This window comes from Triticum urartu, chromosome 1 (genome assembly GCF_003073215.2).
Source record: "Triticum urartu cultivar G1812 chromosome 1, Tu2.1, whole genome shotgun sequence".
NCBI classification, from domain to species: domain Eukaryota; kingdom Viridiplantae; phylum Streptophyta; class Magnoliopsida; order Poales; family Poaceae; genus Triticum; species Triticum urartu.
In genome coordinates this window covers 68,875,199-68,880,920 of record NC_053022.1, presented here as the reverse complement: position 1 = coordinate 68,880,920, position 5,722 = coordinate 68,875,199, and positions in this window count along the sequence as shown.

Below are 5,722 nucleotides of genomic sequence, written 5' to 3'. Positions count from 1 at the left end.
GGTCACAATTAATTTGGCACATTAATTTGTTAGCTTGTATTTGTTTACTATTTTAAAAGCATATAAATAATGGATTTAGCCCAAGTTTTATTCATTTTAGATTATTTAAACATTTTATAAAATAGTGGTCTCTTCGTCATAATTACCTATGCATTATTTGGCTTCACCCGAATATTTTAGTTTTAATATTTGAAAACTTTTACTGTTCGACTTTATTTCGAAGTTGAATTCCGAACCGGTTTTGAACTAACGCGGGATTATCAATAGTAACTGAGGTGACGTGGCATCATTAGCAGAGGTTCACTGTAGGTTAATTATCCGGGCATCACAATTCTCCTCCACTACAAGAAATCTCGTCCCGAGATTTAAGAGGGGGACTAAAGGGAAAATTCTGGTTACGAAATTCTAACGGGTCTTCTCGATCTTAGCTGTTCTTCTCGAAGAGGTCGATCCATTATGTTGAAGTCTTTATTAGTCTGCTCCAGGTCATCATGATCAAGTCGTCATCCTTTCTTTGGGATCTCCATCGCCCTTACGGAAAGAATAAAAGGTGGGCATCCTGGGAGTACGGACCTCTGCAAGGTCGACTATCTGGTCGATAACATCGAGGAAGATGGCGGAAGTAACTCTCGAATTTAAACTTAAGAAAATGTCGAGAGAAAAGTAAGGAGGTATCATGTGAAGTTTCAAGCGAGCAGGCAATCGTTCGATGCCTGAAACAAAGTGTGAAAGGGGTCTAGAGCAACGAGAATAAGTATTGCGTCTAATACCAGAATAGATCACTTGGTGGGTGGCCTGTGAATTACATAAGAAGTCAAGTGCGAGAATAACTTTGTCATCAGGGTGTACAAGAGAGTCAGGTTTCGATCCTGGGACCTATGGGTTATGGGCCCACCATGTGGGTTAAAAGTAGGAGGAACGGTGACATCTTGCACGGTCAGGATAGGAAGGCATGTCAGAGGGTAGACTATCAGTTATGTCGGCAACAACGTCGGTACCAAGGGCGAGGGACGAAGAGAACCATCTTCCTGCTCGTTGAACGAGGCGGACCATTAGGCAAAGTTTCTCGTCCATCGGTGGTTACCGGAATGTCAACAACAATAGTAACAGGGTCTTACTGACAGAGTTGTACACTGAGGTGCTTATAAAAGCAGTGACGTATTACTGCTTAGATCATATAAACCTCAAGAAGGTTAAACAGAACAATGGAAAGGAGAATGTGATTATCAGATTAAACAGAACAATGGAAAGGAAAATGTGTTTAAACACATATTTCGGGGGTATATCCTTCCCAAGAACAAGTAGAGTATGATATTCAAGACCGGATATTAAGTAGAAAAGCCTCTAGGTAAGGGGAGAGAAATTTCATGACATTATCCATATAGCGTTGTTTGGATAATTGAGAAAGAAACAATTAGCATTGGGCTTCAAATGTTCTTGTTGATGAAGAGAGTACCACAGACATGCTTTGAGATAGCATTGACATGGTCTTCAATCAAAGGTCGGACGTTGGATATACAAAGGATTCACCAGGAACAATTTATAAACAAAGTCATTCCATTTCCTCATGGAAGAATGGTTATCCTTGCTAAAAAGGAAACTAAAACATTAGGTACTCCGGTGAGGTGTGCTAGGCATGACATCACCTTACCGGGTCATATAAAGACCAATGTTATAACTCTTGGAAATATGTTCCAAGGTAAGAAGAACAATTGCTGGATAGCAAGGAACTCAAGGTATAACACCAAACATGAACAAGTTTGTGTTGGTGGGAAGGCAATAAAGTGGTCGATGATAATACAATTCATCGAGGGCAAGGATGGTATTTCACATCCTGAATTTGATTGATATCTTGAAAGAGCTCAGAATGTTGATGATGACCATGACACAATGGTCGGGAGACTTCATGAAGATGTAATCAATCGGCGATGACATCAAGTCAAAGAAATGATGAAGCGAATGGCTATTGGAACCATGGGTATGACACAAACTCGAAATCAAGCTTGCTGTTCAAGGCGAAATGCTATGACGAGTAAGGTCGACATAAGCTAAGCTCATCGTCGAAAATTGTGCTCCGGGAATAAAGAGCAGGTCGCACAGTTAAATTTTTAGCACGATAATGATATAGCCGACCAGGGTAGGAATGACTTGAAGGATTAATAAACTCATAAGCAACGAAGATTACTTAGAGTTATTGAACCGTAGTGCAGACTCGGTTCACATATCGGTGTTCTCGGTTGACGACAACCCAGTGCCTAGGAAAATTGGAATCGGTGAGAAATAACAGCTGATGAAGAACCCATAAAAAGTTATGCAGTTCCATGATATTTTCGAGATACCAGAGTGTAATACTCAATGGTAGATCAAAGTAAAGGTTGGAATAGGGTAATGCTCTGCAGAAGACAAGTGCTCAAACTTGCACGAGAAATGGAATCAAGGAGAAACATGGTCGGAACCACGTCCACAGATACAAGATGAACTTATAACAAGGGGATAATTATTTTAAGAGAAGCTTCCATGATAAGGTATACATCGTTTCCATGGGCATGAACACAGGGTTCAAGGTCGACTCCCACTTGTTCAACGCATAACCTTTCATTCACCTCTCGTATTTTGAAAATGACATTAGTTGTTGAAAGTTTTACCTGGTGCAATACCAGATAACTATGACCCGTGAAATCTTCCGGGTTTGCACAGATTAGGGAAGGCATTAGTTCAAACCATCGGGTATCTTAGGAACATATATCACAAACTTCAGGAGTAAATAACACAAGCTCAAAAGTAGAGCATGGTTGACAAGGCAGAGGATACAGTTTACCAAAGGCATTATATACCTGTGGAAAGGCTCACAAGGTTATTGAACATTAAGGACGATGTCGGATGAAATCAAACAATGGATCTGACGATCCACAATGGAGCTGATGTGAGTATCGGTACTCTACCAGAAGGAGAAAGAATGCAAAGGCATTGGATTATGGAAACAACTGACTAATCCAGAGCTCAAGTGCAGAGGAATTATGATTTTCAAATCAAGGGATCAGAAGCAATGTTCTGATTAGGGATGGATAAGTTGAATAGCCTTAGGGGTACAATCGACGGCAATTGGATTTGTTGAGAACCAGCTCATGTTCAAAATGACGTCTGAGCCGGAAAGATAATTTAAAAGGATCAACTGATGATTGCGTGCATTCGCACTCATGTTGAATCAAAGGGATCAAAATGACGGTGCCTAAGGATACTAACGAATATTGCCAGACATATGGAAAGCATCCATCATGCAAGCAGACAAGTATTGCAGAGCAATAAGCTACTAAGGATTTTTGGAGGATCGAATAGTATTTCGATGACCATTGTGAAACACATGAACAACTGGGGGATGAGCGGATACTTGATAAGTGCGAGAATTATCCGCAGGGGTATTCAGGTGACAAAGAACAGCAAGGCAGTAAGCTCAAAGGATTATCGAAACAACGATGAGTATTTCGGGGTATCTTGTAATAACAAGACCAACTGGGAATAAAAGTAAGAACAACAGGTGTAAGTATTTATCCATAGGGATTTTTCGGTGGTAGGAAATTGCAAAAGCAATGGCACAAAGTTTCGGGAGAACATCGGAGAGTATTATCAGAATCTTCTGTTGAAGCAGTCGACCATCTGTAATGAAAGGCTCTCCGGGAGAAAGTGATAACGAGATCCTAATGTTAGATTTAGAAAAATTCATTTAACCCGAATAGAAGAGAGATCAGAGTCCCAGAGTATAGACGAGGAGTAAAAGATCCTAATACCACCCAATGGCGATGTGGGCCCGTAAGCCGCACATCCATGTAAGTAAAAGTTTTCGTAATGTCTAGACTCGACTTCGGCCAAGGAGTGTGGAAGGGGGATTCCTACAGGCAGTCGGCTCTGATACCAACTTGTGACGCCCCCGATTTGACCGTACACTAATCGTACACGCAAACGTGTACGATCAAGATCAGGGACTCACGGGAAGATATCACAACACAACTCTACAAATAAATTAAGTCATACAAGCATCATATTACAAGCCAGGGGCCTCGAGGGCTCGAATAGAAGAGCTCGATCATAGACGAGTCAGCGGAAGCAACAATATCTGAGTACAGACATAAGTTAAACAAGTTTGCCTTAAGAAGGCTAGCACAAACTGGGATACAGAGCGAAAGAGGAGCAGGCCTCCTGCCTGGGATCCTCCTAAACTACTCCTGGTCGTCGTCAGCGGGCAGCACGTAGTAGTAGGCACCTCCGGAGTAGTAGGAGTCATCGTCGACGGTGGCGTATGGCTCCTGGGCTCCAACATCTGGTTGCGACAACCAGGTAGAAGGGATAGAGGGAAAAAGAAGGAGAAAGCAACCGTGAGTACTCATCCAAAGTACTCGCAAGCAAGGAGCTACACTACATATGCATGTGTACATGTGTAAAGACCATATCGGTGGACTGAACTGCAGAATGCCAGAATAAGAGGGGGATAGCTAATCCTGTCGAAGTCTACGCTTCTGGCAGCCTCCGTCTAGCAGCATGTAGAAGAGAGTAGACTGAAGTCCTCCAAGTAGCATCACATAGCATAATCCTAACCGATGATCCTCCCCTCGTCGCCCTGTGAGAGAGCGACCACCGGTTGTATCTGGCACTTGGAAGGGTGTGTTTTATTAAGTATCTGGTTCTAGTTGTCCTAAGGTCAAGGTACAACTCCAAGTCGTCCTGTTACCGAAGATCACGGCTATTCGAATAGATTAACTTCCCTGCAGGGGTGCACCACATAACCCAACACGCTCGATCCCATTTGGCCGGACACACTTTTCTGGGTCATGCCCGGCCTCGGAAGATCAACACGTGGCAGCCCTACCTAGGCACAACAGAGAGGTCAGCACGCCGGTCTAAATCCTATGGCGCAGGGGTCTGGGCCCATCGCCCTTTGCACACCTGCATGTTGCGAACGCGGCCGGAAGCAGAACTAGCCCCCTTGATACAAGAGTAGGCTTACGGTCCAATCCGGCGCGCGCCACTCAGTCGCTGACGTCACGAAGGCTTCGGGTGATACCATGACGTCGAGTGCCCATAACTGTCCCCGCGTAGATGGTTAGTGCGTATAGGCCAGTAGCCAGACTCACATCAAATACCAAGATCTCGTTAAACGTGTTAAGTATCTGTGAACGCCGACCAGGGCCAGGCCCACCTCTCTCCTAGGTGGTCTCAACCTGCCTTGTCGCTCCGCCTCAAAGTAACAGTCGGAGGCCGTCGGGAACCCAGGCCCACCTCTACCGGGATGGAGCCACCTGCCCCTTCAGCCCCCATCTCCGAACAGTATCATAAGTAATGTAACTGTGTAAAGTATATAGTATATGCCCGTGATCACCTCCCGAAGTGATCACGGCCCAGTAGTATAGCATGGCAGACGGACAAGAGTGTAGGGCCACTGATGGAACACTAGCATCCTATACTAAGCGGTAGGATAGCAGGTAATGGTAACAACAGTAGTAGCAAGGACAAGCTATGCATCAGGATAGGAATATCGAAAAGTAGTAACATGCTACACTACTCTAATGCAAGCAGTATAGAGAAGAGTAGGCGATATCTGGTGATCAGGGGGGGCTTGCCTGGTTGCTCTGGCAAGAGAGAGGGGTCATCAACACCGTAGTCGTACTAGGTAGCAGCAGCGTCGGTCTCGGTGTCTAGCAAGAGAAGAGGGGGAAGAAACAATAAATAT